Raw genomic sequence first — 13,047 nt, 5'->3', positions numbered from 1 at the left:
GTAGTGGTGATAACGATTCTAAGTGATAATGATTCTGTGGATAGATGCTTGGGGATAATCAGCATGCAGCTGGGATAGGATGAGATCGCACTGGCAGAGAATCTAGACTAGAAAGAGAAAGCAGACTAGAGCCCAGGATTTCCCTCAGGGGGAAAAAACCCTCACGTAACATTTTCAAGTTACGAAGAAGTTGGGCTCATGGCGACCCCATGTGTCTGGAATAGAATTGCTTCGTAGAGTTTCCTTTCCTCTCTGCCTGTTTGGTGACTTGTGTTAAAGTTTACAGATCAAATTGATTCTCCATTCAACTATTCATGCAAATGTCCCTTAATTACTTAATTACCATGCCCACCTTGTAACAGCACATTTTCTGCCTTCTCCCTGTCATTCTTAATTCCACAAATCCCTCTATCCTTGCCCTTCCTGCCTTTTGAGCTTTCTTTCTCCCTGGGCAAATCTTGCCCTTTTGATTTTGTATCCGTAGGAATTTCAAGGCCAGGCTCTTGCTCTCTAGTGCTCCCGCTCGCTCTCTCTCTCTTTTATAAAAGACATATACACTTTATTTCAGTATTGTATTTTTTTTTAAACAAAGGGTTTAAGGGTATTTGAGGGCATAGATATAGGTAAAGAGCAAAGTGCTTACCAGAAAAAGAAAGAATTAGAAATAATTAAAAGGCAAGCTTTTAATTCTGAAATTTTGGGGAGCCACAATTAGGTATGTTTTCTGACATATCAAAATTTAACCTCGTCTTAAAGCATCTACAAATCTATCTCATTCAGTGGCAATATTTAATGTTCAAAGAAACATACACGCACACAGTTGCAGTCTTAGTAAGGATTTATTTCATTGTTTATTCATCCAACAGTTGTCTATACCATTGAGTTGAGAGCTGACCTTCTATCTGGTTTTCAGAGACAGTAAATCACATGGGAGGAGATTGCCCATCTTTCCACATTTAAATAATGTATAGATGGCAGAATGACTGCAGCATCGATAAGTGGATAGACAACCCATTTAACTACCCTTGTTAGACGACATCGAGTCAATTATGACTCACAGCGACACAATGGATCAGTATCTTGTCATGATTTCTTCTGCACTAAGCCCATCGTTGCATCCACTGTGTTTATCCATCTCATTGAAGATCTTCCTCTTTTTAACAGATGCCTTTACCAGCATGATGTCTTTTTTACAAGGACAGAGTCCTCCTCACAACATGGCTAAGTTTCACCAGCCTTGCCTCTAAGGAGCAGCCTGGTTAAACTTCTTCCGAGATAGACCTGTTTGTTCTCTTGGCAGTCAGTGCGATATTCAGCCCTCTTCTCCAACACCACAACTCAAAAGCACACATTCTTCTATCATCTTGAGTCATTGTTCGACTTTCAGATATGTAGGAAGTAACTAAAAAGACCATGACTTGGATCTTACCTTAGCCTGTAAACTGACACTTATTCTTCAGCAATTTGGAGAGGCCCTTGACAGCAGATTTTTCCCAGTGCAACCCATATTTTAATTTCTTGATTATTACCATGGGTGTTGATTGTGGATCCAAGTAAAATGAAATGTTCGACAATTTTCATCTATCATGATGTTGCCTATTGGTACAGTGGTAAGGATTTTTGCTTTACTTGATGTTGAGGTGTAGACCACGTTGCGAACGGTAATCTTTGATCTTCTGCAGCAAGTGTTCGAGTGCTCTTCACTTTCCGCAATCTAAGTCCAGCTTATTTGCTCAGCATACAGATTAAATAGATGTGAAAAGATACAACCCAAACAGGTTTTATACCCTCCTGTTCTATTTGGATAACAGCTTCTTGGTCAATGTATAGGTTTTGCATGAGCACAATTAAGTATTCTTGGGTTTCCATTCATCTCAATGTAAGTAATAATTTGTTATGATCTACATAGTCAATCAAACACAAGTAAGCATCTTTTTGGTATTCTCTGCTTTCAGCCAAGATCCGTCTGACATCAGAAACGAAATTTCTGGTGCTGTAGTCTCTTCTGGATCCAACTTGAATTTCTGGAAGTTCTTGTTGAAGTTCTTGTTGAAGATTATTTTTTTTTAAAGGTTCAGTTGTATGTCTTTTTTAAAAAATTTATTTTATTTCATTCTTTTTTGTGTGTACCGTCAGATCAGATCTGACTGGTACAGGAGGATATTGTTCCTCCTTCTCCAGCAGAGCATCTGGTGGATTTGAACCATGCATCTGAGACTATAGTTGCAGCTTCTTTCCACTAGGCCATCAGAGCTAGCCGATTATTTTTTTTAAAGAGATGTAGTTGTGATAATGGTAAAAAAACCCCAAAATGCCAAACATCTGGGTCATCTTGTTGATGTTCTAGATGTTAAATAATCTTTAGCAAGATTTCACTTGCATGTGATATGTTTGATTACGTCTACATTCTTTTGTATCATCTTGTTTTGGAATGAGAACAAGTATGGATCTCTTCCACTCAATTGGCAAGCTAGTTGTCTTCCAAATTTCTTGCTTAAGTTAGTGAGCATGTCCAGGGTTCCATGCTTGTTGAAACGTGTCAATTGGTATTTCCTCAATTCTTGAGATCTTATTTTTTTGCCAATGCCTTAAGTGCAGCTTGAACTTCTTCCTTCAGTACTGTTGGTTGCTGATCACGTGGTACTTCCTGAAATAGTTCAGTGTCAACCAATTCTTTTTGGTTAAGAGACTCTGTGTATTCCTTCTACCTTCTTTTGATGCTTCCTGCATCATTCAAGATTTTATGCCTAGAATTCTTCAGTATTGCACCTCTAGGCTTGAAGTTGTTCTTCAGTTCTTTCAGCTTGATAAATGAAAGAAAAAAAAAGTCTGTTCTTTCCTTTTAGTTTTCTGTCTCTGGGTTTTTCTACAATATTTTTTCCTTACAATACTTTGCTTTGTCTTCTCAAGCTGTTCTTTGAAATCTTTTGTTCAACTCTCTTAACTCAGCATTTCTTTCCTTTGTTTTGGCTTCTCCACATTGTAGTGCATGTTTCAGAGTCTCTTCTGACATCTGCTTTAGTCTTTTATTTCTCCTGTCTTTATAATGACGTTTTTCTCGGATAAAATCTTTGATGTAATCACTTGCCTGGTCATTAGTATTCAGTACAGCATAGTATTCCATTGTGTGAATATACCACAGCTTCTCTATCCATTCATTTATTGATGGGCACTTGGGTTGTTTCCAACTCTTTGCTATTGTGAACAAAGCCACAATAAACATGGGTGTGCATCTATCTGCTTGGGTGGTGGTTATGGTTTCTTTGGTGTATATTCTCAGTAGTGGAACTGATGAGTCAAATGGTATCTCTATTTGCAACTTTTTGAGAAAGTGCCATACAGCCTTCCATAGTGATTGCACCATTTTGCACTCCCATCAACAGTGAATAAAGGTTCTAGTTTCTCCACAACCTCACCAGCATTTGTTGTTTGTTGTTCTGTTAAATTTTGCTATTCTGTCTGGGGTCAGATGATATCTCATAGTTGTTTTGATTTGCATCTCTCTTAGAGTTAGTGATTTTGAACATTTCTTCATGTGCTTGTTGTCCATCTGAATGTCTTCTTTGGTGAAGTGTCTGTCCATATTCTGTGTCCATTTTTTAATTGGGTTGTTTACCTTTATCTTGTTGTGGTGCTCTAGTATTTTATAAATTCTAGATATAAGTCCCTTATCTGACATGTCATTACCAAATGTAAGAGGCATTTCACTCCCTGATTTCAAATCCTACTACGCTGCTGTGGTGGTCAAGACAGCGTGTTATGGGTACAGTGACACATAGATCAATGGAATAGAATTGAGAATCCAGAAATCAGCCCATCTACCTATGGCCAACTGATTTTTGACAAGAAGATGAAATCAGTTAAGTGGGGAAATGACTGCCATTTTAAAAAAATGGTGTTGGCCAAATTGGAAAACTATCTGCAGAAAACTCAAGCAAGATCCACACCTTCTTCCATACATGAAAACCAACTCAAAGTGGATCACAGACCTAGGACTAAAACCAAGGACTTCATTAGAGAAAAGCTTGGAAGAACTCTAGAAGTCCTCATTTATAACATAAGCAGTCTTCCAAGCATCCTGAAAAATCTACAACTGGGAGAGGATAATAAAATAGATGAATGGGACCTTCTAAGAATCAAATCCCCATGCACATCCAAGAACTTCTCCAATAGGGTAAAAAGGGAAGCCACAGACTGGCAGATGGTATTTCGACAGTAATGTTCTTGAAGGAAGTGAAACTAGAGAGTTTCTAAGAGGTAAGGATGGTGAAATTTTGACTTCTTTACCTTGGGCATACTTGCAAGAGAAACTAGTCCTTGGCGAGAGACGTTATGCCAGAAAAGGTCAGGTAAAGAGTGGAATACCCTCAGTGACATAGATTGACATAGTAACTAGCACAATAGAGCAGGATAGATATCATGAGAATGGCGCAGGATAGGGCAGGGTTTAGCTCTGTTGTTCATATGGTCACTATGAGTCATAGTTGACTGGACAGCACCTAACAACTGTAACATTAATATGTGTGGAATAAAAGGAAACAAACAAAAAATAGTCCTTTGTAGTTTACAAATGTGTCTCCAAGAGGATATGCGACTGCATGAATTTTCACTCACTCTCATGCCATTGAGTTGGAGCTCACAGCTAACCCATCCATCAACTGGGTTCTGAGGCGATAAGTCAGACAGGAAGGAGATTGCCCATCTTTCTCCTGCAGAGCCATTGGTGGGTTCGAACTGCTGGAGAGGCTCTGCCTTTGAGTTGGCAGTGCATCTCTATATGATCTATACCACCAGAGCTCCCTTGTGTTAATTTTAGAGATGCTATTTTAACATAATTTCTGACCAAAACAGCTTGGAATTTGAGCTGGTACTAACTTGCACCAAGTGCAAAATGTGTTTTGAACAGTGTTTGAAAGAGATTGCCACAACACTCTTTTGTTATCTGAGAAAGCGCGCGCCTTTTCATTTTTTTTTAAGTTCCTCCCTGTGCCCCACATCAAGACAAAAGAACCAGCCATGAAGGCCTAGCATCACAAACTCTTTTCCAGGTCACTGGCCTCAGTGGAGATTTATCCCCTTAAACCAGATTGTAGACTACTGGTTCAGTACTTATTTCTGACCACTTGAGGGCAGACTTTTTAACAAAAAAAGAAGCAGCAACTGTTTTCAGAGCACCATATAGAATTGAAACTACTGAGAAATTCTGTGACAGCGAGCTTTTGCGTGGTTTCTTGGTCTTGACAACACTCTTTGTCTCTCCTTGAGCCTGAAACCCTTATTATTTATTCTCTTCCCCTTCTTTTCTTCTTTTTCCTTCCTTTCTGCCACCCATTCCTTTCTTCTTTTCTCTCTTAGGTATTTATTGTCTAATTATTCTGGGTAGGGTGTTACCTCAAATGCGGGTTGTTTGTTATTATGTACCATTGAGGCAGAACCGACTCATAACTGACCCTCTAGTGGCTTTTCAGAGGCAGTTTAATTGCATGGGAGGGGACCACCCATCTTTCTCCCACAGAGCAGCTGGTGGATTTGAACCATATGCCCTTGGGTGGGCAGTGCAGCTCCTTACCACTAGGCTACCAGAGCTTTAAAATGCAGGATGGTTGGTTAAATTGGAATTTCAGATCTTCCCCCCCTTCTAATTATATCCCATGCACATCTTAGTATGAAAATAATTTGTTGAGATTAAGGTGCACCTGATACAGGCCATGGTCTTTGCAATCACTTGCTATACATCAGAGCTGGACAATGAGTAGGGATAATAGAAGAATTGCTGCCTTTAAGCTGTGGTGTTGGAAAGAGTGTTGAATATACATGGACTGCTAAAAGAATGAACAGGTTTGTCCTTGTTGTTATGTGCCATTGAGTGGCCTGCGACTCATAGCAACCCAATGTACAATAGCCCTAAACCCTGCCCTATCCTGTGCCAATCTCAATATCTCCAAAACACCTACCCCCATTACCCCAGTGACTGAATCAATCCACCTCATAGAGGATCTTCTTCTCCTGCGCTGTCCCTCACCCTCCCAACCATGACATCCCTCTCCAAGGTCTGGTCCCTCTTTGCAACATGTCCAAAGTATGTCAGACGAAGCTTCAGAATCCTTATCTCCAAGTAGCAGCCTTAGTAGTTTAACTAACCCTCTCTAGGATGAACCTGTTCGTTTTCTTAGCAGTCCATGGTATATTCAATATTCTTCTCCAACACCACAGCTCAAAGGCATCAATTCTCCTTCTAACCTCCCTAGTCATTGTCAGGCTCTCTGATGCATAGGCTCTCAGGCGCACCTTAGTCGCCAAAGTGACATCATTAGACAACAAAGCTGGCCAAAGTGACATCATTTCTCTCCAGTACTTTGGAGAGGTCCCTAACAGCAGACTTTCCCCATCACAATATGTCTTTTAATTTCATGGCTGCTGGTGCCAAGGGTGTTGACTGTGGAGCCAAAGAAACTAAAGCTGTGAACAATCTCAATCTCTTCACCATTCATCCTGATGCTGCCAATTTGCCCAGTGGTGAGAATCTTTGTTTTCTTAATCTTAAGCTTCCATCCATATTGAAGGCTGCAGTCTTTGACCTTCTGCAGCAAGTGGAGAGGGTTAAACCAGGCTGCATCCTTGTGGGTAGGTGTGTCAGAGACAATAACAACCTGAAATGCAAATTCAATTGGGCGTTTTAATCTGTATTCTTACTTGCTAAACCTGGAAATTCTACCTCTAGGCCAAGAACTTGCTGGAAACTAGCAGGGTGGGGCTTGGTACTTCCAGTCTCCTGGCAGAGGCATGCTCACAACAGTGTAAGTGCTATGCAGAGATGCCCAGAGTGGGCAGTTCAGGAAGGAAGGTGCCTTGACAGCCTCGCCTTTCATGCTCGCTCTTGTCCCTAGTGCCTTTGCATAATCCGTTTCTTCAGCCTTCACCATCCAGCCCAAGTGTCGCCTCCTCTGGGAAGGCTTCCTTGGTTACCTCAGGCTGAGTTGTCCCCTCCACACTTCATACTCGTGTCCATCTCTCTAATAACACACACCCAAGTCCCTAGATGGTGCAAATGGCTAAGTAGTCAGCTGCTAATGAAAAGATTGGTGGTTTGAATCCACCCAAAGGTATCTGGGAAGAAAGCCTTACTGACCTGAAAAATCAGCCATTGAAAACCTTCTGGAGCACAGTTCTACTCTAATACAAAGAGAGTACGAACTGGGGACAACTCTAGGGCAGGAGTGGCATCCATTTTCTAAACCACATGCTTCCGGAAACTCTATGAACTTTGATAAACGTTGATAGTTGTAGAGGGGCTTCAGGCCTTGTGTTCATAGGGTCGTTTTGAGTTGTGCTCAACTCTAAGGCAATCAACAACAACTAGGGCAATTTGTAACACCATATACCACACTGTATGACCTACATACCTGATGTATTCCCCAAACTATAAGGAACTAGAGGGCATAGAGTTTTCTCTTGATCATCTTTGTTCCCCTATTGCTTGACATAAACAATAGTAAATACATGGATGGTAAAAAACAATTGAATAAGTTCTACTCCAGACTATGGGGAAACAATAATTTACCTCAGTTTGGCTAACTGGCAATGTTCTTTACAAATCAAAAAAGATCCCATGATTTTAGGTTAGATTCAGACTGACTATCTTTCTCCCACAGTAAAATTGATGGATTCAAACCACTTGACTTTGCCTTCACAGTTCTACTCCTTACCACAAAGCTGTTAGAGCTCCCAGTTCCATGTATATTGTGTAGCTTAAATGCAACCAGAAAAATCACTTCATAGAAAACTATCTTTCTGCAGCACCAGTGACTTTCAAATGACAACAAAGCTGGCTTGTAAAAAACGATCTCCAGAAATGCAATCCAATGCAATCATCAGCATTCAAGACTATGAGGTCCTTCCACATGCAATTGAATGAATGGGAAAAGTTGTAGTAAACAGAGAAAAACCAAAAGCAAAGAGCAACTTTCTCCACTTTTTATTCATTCTCGTCTAAACTTCTAACAAACGCCCTGGCTTCAAATATTATTGTTTTTAAATAATGTTTAAATTGTGATTTGAGTGAAGTCAGACAAAGCACATGAATTTTTCATTAATAAATTCATCTTTCCTTTTACTTATTTTAATATATTTCTATTATCTACTAATTTTTACTCACCTTCTCCCTCCTTTGCTGTCCCTGAGATCCATCTAAGAATGGTTGTATCTCTTTATAAACCATTTTTGGCTTTTTATATTAGTGGTTTTTACAATATTTGTCTCTTTGTGGCTGACTTATTTTATACAGCATAACGTCCTCTACATATAACCATGTTTTACAGTGTTTATAGAATTTCTTTTCAGTATTTTTCAGCTCCAGTGTGACGTCTTTATCTGGTCAGATGTTGATGAGCACTTGGACTATTTCCATTTCTTTGCTATTGAAAAGACTACTGCTCTGAAGACGAGCATACAAAAATCCATTTACGTTTGGCCCTTATTTCTCTAGGATATGTACCTAAAAGTGGGTTTTCTGATTGTCTGTGTCCCAGCTCTTCCTGCTGTAGGATGTAAATCTAGTAGGGACCTCTGGTGGTGAAGTCCATACATAGACAGTTGTGCTGCTAACCCAGCAGCGGCACCTCTCTGACTATTTGAATCCACTAGAGGCTCTGCTAGAGAAAAGCACTGACATTTGTATATTCTTTATCTCCTTCTCAGTCCTGGAACTCCTTCGTGGAATGATGTCTTTGATTTGACATTTACTATTCAATTGAAAATGTTGATAATGTTATTGTTAGTTGTCAATAGGCCAGCTGTGACTCATGACAATCTTGAGCACAGCAGTAGAAATTTGTTGTTGTGATTATTAGGTGTCATTTTGGAATCATTTTGACTCTGTGTATGACAGACTGAAACAATGCCTGGTCTGTGCTGTCCTCATCACTGCTCCTGGGTTGAAGGCTATTGTTGCAGTCACTGTACTGATTAGTCTCAGAAAAGATCTTTTGTTCTCATTCTCTACTTTATCAAGTGTGATGTCTTTCTCCAGAGACTGATCCTTGATAATATGCCCAAAGTTTGCTAGACAAAAATCTCACAATTCTTGCTTCTAAGGCACATTCTGTCTCTACTTCTTCTTAAACGAATGTGTTTGCTCTTTTGTCAGCCCATAGTATATTCAATATTATTCAGCAACATCACAATTAAATATATCAGGTCTCCAGTCTTCCTTATGTACAGTCCAGTTTTATCAAGAATATGAAGCAATTGAAAATACCATGACTTAGGCCAGATGCATCTTAGTCCTCAATGTGATATCCTTGCCTTTTTTTTCCTAGTTAGTATGTTTTAAATTTTTTAAATTTAATATTTTTTTAATTGTTATTTACACATAGGTTTACAGAATATGTTGGTTTTACTTCAATCATTCACATGTTTTGTTTTATAACACTTAGTACAATATCCTTAAGGCAATCACATTTTTCCTATTTCCTCCCTGTAATTCTAATTTCCATTAATCCTCCTATCCTACTAGTTCTTGCCTTCAAGACTTTATCTTGGGTACATGCTTTCTGTCAATCTCCTTACTGGTGGTGGACTTGTTAGTTATTCTAAGAAGTGTGTCTCCCTGGTGTTTCCTATAGACAAAATCTTGCTGGAATCCCAGGCCACATCTATGGCCTGTGTTCAAGTCAGCCCTCTTTTTTTTGGGGGGGGGGTTGCTTTCAGGTTTACTGGGGGAGAGGGTGGCAGAAAGTAGCCTAGATAAAATTCTCTGGATACCCTAGGCATTTTTTTTTCCTACCCAGGGGTCAGATGGGATAATCTGGGGACTGGGGAGCTCACCCTGAGTGCTGTGACGGCTCGCCCCGAACCTTTTAACACTTTAGAGATTTTTCTCTGCTGCAGAGTTCCCCATTGCAAATACAGCATTTGATTTCTCTGCACCTACCTCTATGGGTGTCGATGATGGATCCAAGTAAATGAAAATGGTGAAAACTTCCATCTTTTCTCTGTAACGATGATTTTTATTGGTCCAGTTGTGGAGATTTGTGTTTTCTTTAGGTTGTGGTATAATTCATACTAAAGGCTGTAGTCTTTGATCTTCATCAATAAGTGTTTCAAGTTCTCTTCATTTTCAGCAAGCTAGGTTGTGTCATCTGCTATGCCAAGATGTCCTATATAATCTGCTATGACTCTTCTTCCAATTCCGATGTTGTGTTCTTTATAGAGTCCAGCTTCTCGAATTATTTGATCAGCATACAGATTGAATTGTTGTCATGTGCTGTCCAGTCGATTGTGACTTATAGTGACCCTATGAACACTGGCTCTGAAGCTTGCCCTATCCTGAGCCAACCTCTCCATCTCTGACACACTTGACCCCATTGCCACAGTCACTCTGTCAACCCTTCTCATCCAGGGTCTTTCTCTTTTGTGTTGACCTTCCACTCTTCCAATTATGAAGTCCTTCTCCAAGGATTAGCCCCTTCTGACAACATGTCCAAAATATGTGGGACAAAGTTCAAAAATCCTTGCTTCCAAGGAGCATCCTGGTTTCACTTCCTCTAGGATAGACCTATTTGTTCTCTTGGCAGTCCATAGTATACTAAACACTAAATACTAAATACTCCAGCACCAGAAGTCAAAGGCATCTAATCTTCTTCTGTCATCCTTAGTCATTATCTAGCTCTCAGATGTGTAGCATGCAATTGAGAAGACCAAGGCTTGGATTAGGCTCAATTTAGTTTTTAGACTGACATCGTTGCTCTTTAGCAGTCTGGAGAAGTCCTTGACAGCAGATTTTCCCACTGCAACAACTTTGATGCACACTTTTCATGATTTTAAACTTTGCTGTATCCCCTTGCTCTGTTGCAGTTACTGCTTCTTGGTCTATGCGCAAGTTCCACATGAGCACAATTGGGTGTTCTGGGGTTCTCATTCTTCTCTCCATAATTTACTATGGTCCATATAGTTAAATAGCTGCATAGCCTATAAAATCCAGGTAACACTTTTCTGGTACTCTGTACTTTCAGCCAAGTTTCAGCTGATGTCATCAATTACATCCTTTCCTACAGAAGGAATACCTAGTACTTGTTGATGCTAACTCTGTTCCAGTCTAAGAGCTTGATGTATCTTCACTCAGTTAAGCCTAAAACAAAGCAAATCAAACATGTTGCAATGGAATCAACTCTGCCTATTAAAGGAAAGAATACAGTATAAGCTCTGGAGCAAGACTGCTGGAGTTCATGGTTCGGTTCTCCCGCTTCCTGAAGGTTGACCTTGAACAAATTGGTTACATTTTTAAAATAAATCTAATACTATATTTTATGTTAAAAATGTATAATCACTGTTTGATAAAATTTATTTTTATCTTTTCTTGTTAACTCTCATTCTGAAAGGCTGTGTTTTCTTTAATATCACTTCCTTTTAAAACACTTCTTATTGTGATTTGAGTGAAAGTTTATAGAACTAATTAGTTTTAAATTCAATACTTTCTACACACTTTGCCTCATGACATTGATTGCAATCAAGTAGAACAGGTGTAGAAAGACAAATGGGTGCATGCCCACAAATATATAGAGGATATTTGTACATATGTATTTATACAGCCTGCAAATCTCCCTCTTTCACGCGCTCCATCTGTCGCTCACTCGTTCTCTCTATATGTTGTTGCTGTCATGTACCGTCGAGTTGGAACTGACTCACAGCTGACCCTCTGATGGCAGTTAATCACAAAGGTGGAGATTGCTCATACTTCTCCTGTGGAGCACCTGGTACCCTAGAACTGTGTGCCTTCAGAATTGCAGCACAGCTTCTTGCCCTAAGCCACCTGAGCTTCCCCCTTCGTGTGTGTGTGTGTGTGTACGTACACATAAACAGTTATGACATAAACAAATACTATAACAATGAAAAAAAGCGAACTCGAGGAGGGAGGAAGGAAAAAGTGCAACAATAAATGAATGGAAATACAAGTTCTTTATAAACTTCCATTAACATCTTTTAAAAAACCCCACCAAAACCCACCAAAACCAGAGGGCCATAAATGCAGTTCCTTGTAACTAGAACTCATAATAAATTGCAGACTACTCGTGTCAGCAAAACTACAGCCACCACCACAATAAAGCAAGTATCATTGTAAAGCAAGTCACGTGATCTTTTTGGTTTCCCAGCGCATGTAAAAGTTACGTTCACGCTTATCTGTAGTCTATTAAATGTGCAACACCACCATGAAAAATTTGAAGCGTTACCAAAATGTGACACAGAGACATGAAGTGAGCGCATGCTGTTGAAAAGTGGTGCTAATACTTGACACGATCTGCAAAGTGCAACAGAATGAGGGGAAATCAAACAAGGTATATTTGCATAATCTTTATTTGAACTCTACCATTTCCACACTAAAATCCTTTTGCTCTTCTAGAACCCAAACCAGGGACCTAACTTTATATGAAGTCATCTGAGTCAGACTGGCATTGGGGTTAGAGAGATTAATTAATAAGAACTACTCTTACTCCAGTTTATACTTTACTCAGGAAGACATATAAACAACCCCTCCAATATAATGAAACATCTAAGTACATAGGGTGTGGGGGACCTAGAAGAGAAGTGTCAAATTCAGCCTGGGATTTCTCTTTGGGTTCATTCTACCTTTCTTACACAGCCTCATTATTTTTAGTGCCATTCACACCCCAAAATACGTTAGACCCAATAGCATCAGGAATAATATCAATCCAGTCAGGTCACTACTATTAGGTGCCATTGACTTGACTATGTACGACTCATAGTGACCCTATGAACCTTGCCCTCTCCTGCGCCAGCTCTGATATACTCAAACCCATTGTCACCATCCCTGTGTTGAATCCCTCCTATTGAGGGTCTTCCTCTCTTTTTCTGACCTTCTGATCTTTCTCAGCATGAGATCTTTTCTCAAGGACTGGCCTCTCCTGAAAATATGCCCAGAGTAAGTGAGATGAAGTTTGACCATCCTTGTCTCTAAGGAGCACTTTGGTTGGACTTCTTTCAAGACAGATCTGTATGTTATTGTTGTTGTTATGTGCCATCGAGACGTTT

This window comes from Elephantulus edwardii, unplaced genomic scaffold (genome assembly GCF_000299155.1).
Source record: "Elephantulus edwardii isolate Elephantulus edwardi_28Jun2011 unplaced genomic scaffold, EleEdw1.0 scaffold00016, whole genome shotgun sequence".
Taxonomy (NCBI): Eukaryota; Metazoa; Chordata; class Mammalia; order Macroscelidea; family Macroscelididae; genus Elephantulus; species Elephantulus edwardii.
This window is presented reverse-complemented; position numbering follows the sequence as displayed.